Genomic DNA, 12,498 nt, shown 5'->3' with positions numbered 1-12,498 from the left:
ATCTGTTATGATAAAATTATAATAAGACGCGCATTTTTAAATGAACCCGATGAACCTACAGAAAATTTCGGTCGCTATGCCCGAGGGGGCTTTGTCAACTTTTTATTACACGCGACAAAGCTCTGTAAAAAAAAGTATCCGTTTTAACTTCCGACCTGAGGCAAATTTTGCAGATCTGCGCATAATTTCACAAAATAAAATTTAACAAAGTCGTCCCTTGACACCATGTTGGTTTAAACTAGTCAAGTAAAGAAGGCTCTCAATGATATAGTTATTTATGTTATCACATAAACATGAAATGTTTTTTGTGACGTGCAAAATTGCTCCGAGTATGTACTTACAATAGTTATTTGTTTTAAAAGCGCGCAAAGTTGTTGTTCAACCGCTCGTGCTAATATTGATACCATGCAACCGAAAGAGTCCAAAATTCGACCACGAGCGTAACGAGTGATTCTAGAAGTGGAATCTTGAGCGTTGTGGGGGTTTCAAGGCACGATGGTTAAACAAACTTTGCCTCACACTTTTTTTTTACAACACGAACGCTAGGTAAATACTATGAAATACCAAAAAAATCAAATCCAAATGAACGTAATAAAAAAATATAATTTAAAATCATCATTTCAAAGTAAATTCTACCAGCTAACAGAAGGAAACAACTCAAAATTTGCATCTTATTATTTTCCCCCACATGTGGATAAAATGCAACTTTCTCATTAGGTTTTGAACAATCAAGAGGGCCTTTGCCAGTTGGCGTGGTGAAAAAAATACTTGTTAGTAAGCATCACATCTGATCTTGATCATCTTTATTGATCATTATCTTCATCATCATTTAGATTAGGTAGCCACATAAAGTAGCTTATTTTTATAAGGTAGGCAAATGTTTTTTTTTTTACTATTTTCTGCAATATAGAAAAGAGCACCTAAGATTAGATTTAGTATCATTTGTATAAGTAAATGTAATAATAACATAGTTAATATCTTCTGCGAATCTCTTTCATATTTGATTAAGGAATAACAAAAACTTATTAAACCTCTAAAACGTCAGATGGTGGCTGTATAATGAGCTTCCAGTAGTTAAAAGTTACGGATTTATTCGCTTTATATACTTTTATGAAAGCTTTTACTATTAGCGCTTTTTTAATCTTATAAAAGCCATTTAAAGCGTAACTTTGTTCATATTATACCTTTGTTACTACGGATAGCTAATCGTTGGGCAGCGTAGATGGGATGTTCATTTGTTTTGGCCGTCCTTTATTAGGAGAGCTGGGAATTCACCAGCCTCTGAATAACTTATCAGTGTGAGATCAAACAAATAAACGATATAGCGCGTCACCTTTGAGAGTTGTCGTGGATCGAAGTACCATTAAGGCCTCGCCTGGCCACGTGCCAGAGTTTCGGTATTATTAGTTCGTCGACAACGTCTGAGTTAATCAAGCTCAAATAAGATCAATATTTCCCGTAGGTGATGGTCCAGGGCCGCCGTGCGCCGGTGCCTGTCACCCAGGATTACCGACCAGAACCGACAACGATGTACGACGCCCGTTTCAAACTTCAATTTACGTCTTAACCTAATTATGTCGAGGACCGACACGTAAACAAATTAATCTTTCGTAATTGATTTAGCCACCAAAAAGGAGTACATTGGCAGTACATAATCCAATTCCAGAACTCTGTTTAAAATATACTGTAACTAACCTGTAGGTATATTGAAATCAAATGTGAATTCTATCTTCGGAATTCGGATATCCGTAAATACCTACGTTTGTTTGACCTGATTGTTTGTATTATGCTCAAAGATATGTAAATCGGTCACTTGAAAAATGCTACATAAGACACGTAGTCAGTACACTATCTTTGACTTCGACTTACGTTCAAAGACGCTTTATTAATAGACCTGTCATACTCTCACGATATGCATTCAAAGAATGGCGCCAAAAAATGGCACTGTCCTTGCGGGTGAATGGGGTATCCATTTGCTTAGTTAGTCAATTTCATTAATTTGAAGGCATTGATAAAACATTTAAATACGATCTAATCTACTTATTCCTACTACCTATCTGTTATAATCTACTATCAACGCAATGTACTAACCGATGGGGTAGGTTATATAAGCGTATTCATGCATAATTGAGATACCAATACACGTCAGCCCTTCCACAAAGCGCAAGAGGGACTTATTACAAAAGTTATACGCCGCGCATTTAATATTCTGTATTGGGGTAGAAACGGACCATTTTAATCTTCCAGCAGCATTTATAAGTAAACTGCAATGTATGAAGAATGGGCAACGGGGATGTTATTCTTTAATAAATAATGGGACATCTTAATTATTTGCAAAATGTATTATGGGTCCTATTCATATACACAGTGCTAGTTGCTTTCCATACATACTATGTAGCGTGACTATGCGCATGAGAAATTCTGCGTTCCAACAAGAGAAACGCTTAGCTGAGTCAAGTTTAATTAATGGCATTACCTACCTTCTGTGGCTTTTGTTTTGCCTATTGCAATATTCGTTAAATGGTTCAAGTCTCATTTGCCCTTTTTCTTTAAATTTAAATGCTTCGCCTTCTGGAGAATTCCGTCGAAGTACGACCGAAAGTAGCCTTGAAGCAGCTTTACATTGTTCTCGAAATAGTATTTAATTTTAATTGCGTGTTTATGAACTAGCTCTGATGGTGCTCTCCTTATTATACGTATAATGATCGGTAGAAAGTGTAAAAGCGAGTTCGTTAAAATTTATTTCAACCGAACCGCAGACGTAACGAACACTTGTCAACTTATCGCTAGCAGGGAGAAAATATTTATTTTCTATTTATTTATGTGTTCGAAACTCAGAGGTCAGAAGAATCATCGGTCGCCGTGGTATACTATAGGTAGTTAGTGAAATAGTTATTTAGTGTAAGTAGTAATGCCATCCTGCGCGGGATCAGAAACGGAGCCATGCGGAAACGTCGCCTAAATCGCATTAGGAGATTCTTGTTAATACGTTTCAATGTAATTATTTAAATTAGCTCTTGTAGTAGAATTGTAATACGCATTGTCAAAAATATAATTTAAAAGAACCAATGCCAGCTACTTGGACACTACCAATGCCAGCTAGATTAAGTTAAACCAGTAGGGTTAAGATGGTCGGCTCTCTATCATTTGTCACTATGCCTGTCACGTTCTAACAAGTATGTAAGTGCGAAAGTGACGGGCATAGTGACAGTTGATAAAAATAGAACCATGCTGCCACCGCAGAGCTAGATACAATTAGCCTATTATATGTATAAAATAGTCGTAGTTCGTAATTGCATGGAGAAATTATGAATTAATTAATTGATAAAGCCGTCATGCACTTTTACAGCTGATGGTACATATGCAAAGGAACTGTGAGCTCTGGGAAAATAAATCGCGTTAATTAACGGTGCCGGCGACCCATAAAACGGGCTACAGGGCGCAGTTTCAATGAGATCGCTTCCGCAACTCGAGTGCATGTTGACTCGCGATGCACCCTGTTTTTTGTAGTGAAATATAAATCTGCGTGAGAATTTCGCTGTAGGTAGATGTTGTTGCTTAACTGTAATTATTCTTACGAGTACATGCGAATAGTCAACATATATAGTCTAGTCAACTAATGAGGTTGCAGCAACCAAGTTGACAAGGGGATTGAAACACCGACAAAAGCCATAAAGGAAGAAAAGTGGAAAATTGGTTCCTAACATGCTGCTAACTCTTTAGGCAAATCTTTTAAATTTTGCTAGTTGTGTTACAACACAAGCCTTATTGAGCTTATTGTGGGCTTAGTCAATGTGTGTAAGAATACTAAGTATGTCCTATAGTATAGTATAGTATTTATTTATTTATGTCAACATCAAAATATGTATCACCATTAGGGGACGAACGTTTACGTTTGATATTTTTAATTTTTTTAGTCAAGACGGGCGGGCCGTATGCTTGTTTGCCACCAACGTAGTATAAAAAAGCGGCCAAGTGCTAGTCGGACTCGCCCATGAAGGGTTCCGTACCATTTATGACGTATTAAAAAAAACTACTTACTAGATCTCGTTCAAACCAATTTTCGGTGGAAGTTTGCATGGTAATGTATATCATATATTTTTTTTAGATTTTTCATTCTGTTATTTTAGAAGTTGCGGGGGGGGGGGGGGGGGGGGACACTTTTTACCACTTAGTGTCTCTCGCGCAAACTATTCAGTTTAGAAAAAAAATATATTAGAAACCTCAATATCATTTTTGAAGACCTATCCATAAATACCCCACACGTATGGGTTTGATGAAGAAAAAAAAAAATTGAGTTTCAGTTCTAAGTATGGGGAACAGGGATCGGAACCGGTTTTTTGGAAAAACTTTGAAATAAACATATATTTCGGTTTATTTTATACTCCAAATATAGGACTCGGGTGTGTTTTTAGATAACGACTTCGTATTATTAGATTGCCCAATTAGAAATGAAATAATTAACAAAGAACGAAAAAATACCGTTTTCGTTCCCATACAAAAAATACCGGTTTCCGATCCCTGATGGGGAACCCCCAAAATTTATAGTTTTTTTCCTATTTTTGTGTGAAAATCTTAATGCGGTTCATAGAATACATCTACTTACCAAGTTTGAACAGTATAGTTTTTATAGTTTCGGAAAAAAAGTGGCTGTGACATAAACGGACATGACGAATCTATAAGGGTTCCGTTTTTTGCCATTTGGATACGGAACCCTAAAAAAAAAGTTCGCATTTAAAATATGTATGAATTTGTTTTTCGCTCCTAATTAGAAAGTCTGCAGACTAGTCTGTAGACTTCAAGTGGGTTATCATTTGAAAGATCTAAAATTGTACATTCCAAAACATATTTTCTTTTTTTTCATAGTGAAAAAAAATGTGATTTTTGAAGGAAAATGTGAAAAAAAATACCATTCCCCCTTACCTCCGAAGTTTTTTATAAAACTACCAAAAAATATTTCCGAATTCAGTTTGCAATTTAACCAACTTTACGTGTGTTTATTACTTACACTTGAAATTCTTTTTAGTTCCACGAGATACTGCAAAGTTTGTAGGAACCCTCGGTGCGCGAGTAAAACGAACTCGCACTTGACCGAATTTTTTTACAATGATCAAGAAAACGAAAAAAGTCATAATTATGTAAAAATATTTTCCATAATGTCAATATCCAGAGAGGAAAATGCGTTTGGAAATGGATTACTTTTGTATTATGGGGAAGCGGTCGTCCCCTTTCCTCTTAAGGATGACTCACGCTAGAATGGGCTCGGGACGAGGCTTCCGACACTTCTTTTTCTATGGATAGGTGATCGGTGATCACGTGATGCTTCCTTTAAAAAACTGAAGTATCGGACGCCCGGGCCCGGGCCAGGTTGTAGAGTGAGTCATCCTTTACCCATATTCCATCATTTAGACGCACGCTACTGACTTTTCTTGTAGAAAACCACAATAATTTTGTCAGCAGTTAATAAACTTAACAGATCATTGATCATGCTTTCCATTCATTACTGATACGATGAAACGTGGAAAAAAAAAATGAAATTTTTTATACATACGAAATTAACATATCAGATAAAAAAATTATAAAACAGCAATTGTCCATGTCTTGTTAAATTAATGTGTAACAGGTTTAGCGAGCCTCACCTAAACAATAAACGGAAATGCGACCCGAAACAGAATCCCATTTCCCCGGAAAACGTTTATGTATTCGATATTTTGTTACGAAACTCGGAGCCGTTTAAAGTGGGCTGCGCTGGGTCACGGCTTTCATGGATCATCCAGTTGATTAGGGGGCTGTAACTTCACCCGTCTCCTATATACTTTTGCGTCACAGCTTTTTTAAAACCACTGGTGATATTTCTTGCTCGTTCAAAAATTCCGAGAATGATTTTTTCTTCTTTGTCGTTTTCACTCTTGACAGAGTTGTCGTGGTCATCATTTTAGGTGCTTATAGTAGGAAGACTTGGCAAGCTTTACAAGACGCCTCCATTCTTCTCTGTCATCAGCCATCAGCTGTCTTCCATATGCTTGCGTGTATAGTTGCGTGTCTATTGCATCTTAAAGGATGACTCACGCTACAACGGCCCGGGCCCGGGCCGAGGTATTATGACTTCATTTTCTATGACAGGTAACCAGTGATCGCGTTGTGCTTTCTATAGAACATACCCCGGTCCGGAGCGGGGCCGTTCTGACATAAATCGTCCTGTAATCTCATATCACACCATTTATTCGTTGTAAAGTCGTGTACATGTTAAATCAAGATATTATACAATAAAATACAAGTCAGAAAATGACATCCTGTAAGGGCATACAACATTAACTTAAAAAACTAAACAAAACAAGTCTTGTCATTTAAAAATAACAATTAATAATATTACACAAAAAAAACATGTTATATTAACTATGGCCATTGAGAAAATCATTAACCGAATAATAACATTTATCAATTAATAATTTTTCAAATTTATTTTTAAACATTGTGTTTCGAGTTTTCAGCTTAATATAATTGGGAATTTTATTTGTTATTAAAATACATTTATATTGGGGACTATTTTTACACATCTCTAGGTTAGTCTTTGGTAATAGTAGTTTATTTCTATACTGTGTTCTCTTGTTTTCCGTCTTGTTTTAATGTGAATAAATATGAATGTTCCCGAACAAAGAGTGCAGCCAGTAATATATAAATACAAGGAAAGGTTAATAACCTATATTGAATAAAGTCTGGACTCTGGACGGCAACTGTTTGGGATACGCACATTAGCTAAGATACGAACACTATTCTTTTGCATCTCAAACAGCTGGTCGGCCTCGGTGCTGTCCCCCACAGCACCACGGCTAGAGATGAAAATTCCGGAACAAAAAAACAAATGTTTTTTTCAGGAATATTACTAAATTTATTTTTTTTGTTTTTTTCCTGTTCTATTCAGAAAATATAAATACGTCATACACAATGCCAGTAGTGTCAAAGTTAATAAAATGCCAGAAACTAACACATAGACGTGCAACCTTAAGCTTCCTGTTATACATATATTATAAATTCCTAATTATTGGAAAATACAGAAATTTAATAAATACTTGCTTATTTCGGCTTTATTCGTTTTTTTTTCGGAAGTATTGTAACTGAAATTTGCATTGTTTTTTTCGAAAGAAACTTGAAAAAATGAGCAGTATGGAATTTTTCCCGTATTTTTCCGGGTTTTTTCAACGCTAACCACGGCGCAGCGGAGCCTTGAATACACATATATGCGTAGTAAGCAGATAACGCACATTTATAAATTAGTATTAGTTTTTAGTACATTAACTATGTACATTAATCTGGTCGGTTCATCGCATAGGGAGCGTGCATGAACTGTAGGAGGCAGCACAGGAGCCGTCAGATTTTTGGCGCGAGGCGTAAATGTGATGTTTATTGTTCCGATGTAGTCCACAAGATGGCAGAACTTACTATGCACAAGAAAACACGTGACGTGTAAATGTACATGTTTATGGTTCCGATTCAGGCCACAAGATGGCAGACCCTCCAACGCGCACGGTCCCTATAGGTGATCTGCCTCGTTGTCCTGTTCCATCGGTTTTGCCTTGCGCCACAAGTAACTCGATAGCTACGTCACCCCTACGACATATATGGCCGAAAAAAGAATGCCTCAGTGGACCACATTTTCGGTTTACAGTCATCCTAAAAATTAAAAAAAAAAAAAAATGTTCGTGACGGTCTAGGGTAATAATTTCGCTTCTGCCTACAAACCCGGATTACTTAATAGGAATCTAGCAATACCTCACAGATTAAAATCAGTTGAGCTGATTGGACTGCATACCGCAGGGCACATTCACAATAGGATCACCCCTTCCTTCCGTGTCAGTCGGGTAAATATAGAACACAATTATTGTGTTGCAACCGGCAAGTTATCTGTAGCGTGATAGCCAGCTTAATGCTTCTAAAACCCTCGTAACTCCGGCGTTGATTGGTGAACTCTTTTTACGCATACTCTGAACCACTTATTGCTACTTATTACAACGTCATGCCTCGCGGCACGCAGGGAAGCTCATTCTATCTTGCTCTGGTTGTTCATATGAAGCAAACGTTCCAATATATATATTAATGCTAGAACAAAGATAATTGTATATTACGTGCCCGACTCCCTAAACGACACGTTGGGCCAGAATAATAATTCGTTACGTTAGGAGTTATGACTTAGGACGAATAAAATGTTTGGCTACGTGATCAATTAATAATAAAAATAAATTATTAGAGGCGGGGTTTTAACAACTTCCTGGTCACTGAGTAATTTCCCTAGGATGAGTGGATCCCCAAAAATCCAGGGCATTACTGTAAATATTCGTGTAGATATAATGTCACTTTCGACAGCAGTTTGATAGTTTGTTAAGGCTCGGCCGCCAAACTCTATTTCCTACAATTACGTAGGTGGTGTGTTGACGTGCCCAAAATGCGAAATCGGTCAGGAGTCATCATCATCATCATCAGTTTGTTGTATATATATAATCTGTACAAAGTGTGCTAATTATAAGTCAAACATAGATATTTGACTTATTTTCAAAGTGAGTAGAGATGAAATGGAAAATTCGGCTAAATTTGATTCATATTTGAGCAGTAAATATTTCTTTATTTAGTATGTTTTGCACGTCCCTGAGTAACGACGTATGTGGGAATATGTATTACTTCCTACTTCCTAACACTAAGACGGTCGGATGATAGATGGATCTGTCTTAATACGAAGAAACCGATGGATTTATAATGTTGATAAATTTGTACCTAATTCATATACAACTCCTATAGTTTGTTATAGAAAGATAAACTTTTTTGTCTATGTAAAATTGAACTTGGTAATATTGTTATATACAATAGTAACTACTCACCTAATATGGTTTTTGATATTTTGCATTACAGCTTAAGACGAAAGTGGAGAACCCGCGCGAAATCACCGTTTCATACAAACGTAGTCTTCATTTTCCTCTCTGGATATTAACATTATTGAAAATATTTTAACACAGTTCGTTATATATTAACCTAACCACAGCTATGCCTCTAAGTTTGACTTTTTTTCCAATATTTAATTATTATAGGAATTAGAAGCAATTAAAATTTTGTATGTAATCTGTTTTTTGCTCCAAATTTTTATAATAATACAAATATCGAAAAAAGTCAAACATAGGGGCATAGCTATGGGTAATATACATCAAATTATCTAAAAATATTTTCCAAATATCAATATCTAGACAGGAAAATTGAGGACTACGTTTGTATGAAGAATCGGCCGTCCTCTTTCCTCTTAAATTACGACGTATCTAACGTCGATCACAAAAAAGCAGCGCACTAGCCAAAAAAAATCCAACGATAGCAGGACATTGCATTACATTTCGACACTTAGGACATTATTACACAAATTGACTAAGTCCCACAGTAAGCTCAATAAGGCTTGTGTTGAGGGTACTTAGACAACGATAGATGTAATATATAAATATTTATAAATACTTAAATACATAGAAAACACCCATGACTCAGGAACAAATATCCATGCTCATCACACGAATAAATGCGCTTACCAGGATTTGAATCCGGGACAGGGTCACTATTATTATTTATGTTTTTGCTTTTTTATTTCTCTCCTCCCGGAGGTTGCTTTACTTCTAAACTCGCGGGCTTTTGGCCAAACGAGTATAGAAGGTACTTAGTGTGTTTTATACCTACTGTTCTAGGGCGAGAAATTTACGCACTATGCGGCATGTATTCATGATAGCAGCTTTCCGGGCGCTGGCCGCTTGACAACCCCTCGCAAGCTTCTTACTACATTTGTCAATCTGAAGCCAATATCCCTTTTGATAATGCTCGTTTCTTTTTATAAATTTCTCTATTGGCTAGGTACCTTGGCTAATGTCCACTTTTATACAAAATAGATGCAAAAAGACGGGAGTACAAATTAAGTAACAAATTTACTTTTAATTGAGGAATAGCTAATCAAGTACCTAATTCTACTAATTTATCAAAGTAACAATGCACTTAATATTCGCTACGTGCACGACTGTCAAGCCACCTAGCATCCCCACAAATCTAGCGGAAAACGGCAAATCACTACATCTTAAAAACGTCCCCCAAACTCAAAAACTACTGAATAGATTTTCGTACGGTTTCACCTGTCGATAAAACGATTCTTGAGAAAGGTGTTTATAATTTTTAAATGAAGTAATTAACAAAGAACGAAAAAATACCTTTTCATTCTTTGTTATGAATTATATGCACGAAATGGAATTTTTCATTTACGATAACTCATAAGATATTCATTTAAATTGTATGGTGTAAGGTACCATTCTACCATTGTAATCTGTATGAAATAAATTGATAATGATTAATACTGTATCCATGTAAATAGCTATGCAAATACCACATATATGTGATCTTTTTCTATATGTTAAGAATCGGTATATAAGTTTTCCTTAAAAGATAGACATACATTGTGTTGTTATAGCTCAAACGGTTAGGCAGTTGTTTTCGATTAAAGCTCCTAGACAGAGTGATTTTCTCAACATCGTTAGCAAATATCGTTTATATTCAACCAATTTTACAAAAAACTTCAACAAATTATACACACCTTTCTCAAGAATCGTTTTATCGACAGGTGAAAACCGTACGAAAATCTATTCAGTAGTTTTTGAGTTTGGGAGACGTTTTTTAAGATGGAGTGATTTGCCGTTTTCCGCTAGATTTGTGGGGATGCTAGGTGGCTTGACAGTCGTGCACGTAGAGAATATTAAGTGCATTGTTTCTTTGATAAAATTAGTAGAATTAGGTACTTGATTAGCTATTCCTCAATTAAAAGGAAATTTGTTACTTAATTTGTACTCCCGTCTTTTTGCATCTATTTTGTATAAAAGTGGACATTAGCCAAGGTACCTAGCCGGTAGAGAAATTTATAAAAAGAAACGAGCATTATCAAAAGGGATATTGGCTTCAGATTGACAAATGTAGTAAGAAGCTTGCGAGGGGCTGTCAAGCGGGCAGCGCCCGGAAGGGAGCTATTCCAGCTAGTTACGAGCGGGCACTAAACGACCCGCCTCTATTGTCGCACACATGTCGGGCTGCCAATGTACACACTTACATGTGGCTTTCTATCAGGCCAGTGTAATGACAACTTGCCTTGATTGTTGGTAGGTACCAACGGCTACTTTAGGTACTTTACTCAGTTTAGTCCACTTAAGAAGGAAGGAAACTTCTTTTTTAGATATATATAGTTCGATTTATTTTAGAGGCCCTATTGACCCACCATAAATTATACACCGTGTTGTTATTGGATTCCGTTTCGGGGTATGGGTAAGTAAGTTTAAGGAAACTAAATAGCATAGTAAATTAAAAAAAAAAAAAATATATATATAGGATTTATATGTTGTCTTTTGAATAGAGGCCTGGAAGCGGCAGATCTCTAGGAACAAATGACCCTGGGCCCATCTCAAAGATTGCTAATAGAATTTGCGAAAACGAAGCATACCTGTCATAATTATCGTAAAAACTGGGGTAGATATGCGGCTAAAGTGCAAATAACTACGATGAAAGTCAATTCAGTTCTTCGTACGAAGGTTAGGATAACTAAAGTTACAGAAAATGTGTGTTACTTAATTCTAGGCCAAGTCGAAAATCATACAATTTCTTCGTACAAAAATCGCATTTGGTCGTTGACATAGAATAGAGTAACAAGTCCAAACGTCCTGCAGTGCCGTTCTCTCAACCATTATTGGGCTCAAATCAAAAGTGTATTAAAAGAGAAGAATGAAACAGTCACAAAACATTAACAATTCCAGCAGGTGACGGGCTGATGCAGGCAAATATGAAAACGGGTCCGTAAAAAGCTGCCATTGAATGCGCTAGGAAGAAGCTGCCTGTGACCCCTACAGAAAAAAATATTAACAAAAAAACTGACAAATATCTAAATTAAAAGTCGCTTTTTATTGTAGTTATTCTAAAAACCCTAGTTTGTTCTCAATCGCACTCAGTTTTTTTCATTTGAAATTACCAGTTTATGCACAACTATAAGTAATAAACATATTATTATACCTACGAAAATATATTGTTACATACAGCAGATGACACATAACACATAATATATAATGGTGTAGTAGTACATAGGCGAACTTTCCCTAAGAGGGATCTCTTCCAATTAACCTACTATGTTGTAGGTTAATTGGAAGTATATTTGCTTGTCCTCCGTTATTTAAGCCCAGGCTGCTTAGCCAATGTGCCAATCGTTATCTCTTTCACGCTTCCATATTAGTGCGACAGTGACAGTTATGTCTCGTTCGCTACGGAGCGTTAACGATTGGCACGTTGGCTACGCAACCAGGACCTCCAGCTAGGCTAATTTCGACGTTTCTCTGTAAAAGTTTGAATAATCTTATTGTCTATTACTCAGTCATATTCATATCCATCTAACACATTTCAAACAAGAGTTTTAGATTCCTTACAGCCTATACCTTGTTAGCGACTTCGTTATTTTCG

At 36.3% G+C, this 12,498-nt stretch overlaps 1 protein-coding gene across 7 annotated transcripts in view; it reads left to right on the top strand.

Annotated features, from left to right (window-relative positions):
- LOC133521326 (RNA binding protein fox-1 homolog 3) overlaps window positions 1-12,498 on the top strand; it is a 164,450-nt gene that overhangs the window by 118,060 nt on the left and 33,892 nt on the right. The window lies entirely within an intron of this gene.

This window comes from Cydia pomonella, chromosome 9, assembly GCF_033807575.1.
Source record: "Cydia pomonella isolate Wapato2018A chromosome 9, ilCydPomo1, whole genome shotgun sequence".
NCBI lineage: Eukaryota > Metazoa > Arthropoda > Insecta > Lepidoptera > Tortricidae > Cydia > Cydia pomonella.
Note: the sequence above shows the minus strand (reverse complement) of the source record. Positions and strands in the feature narration are given on the sequence as shown.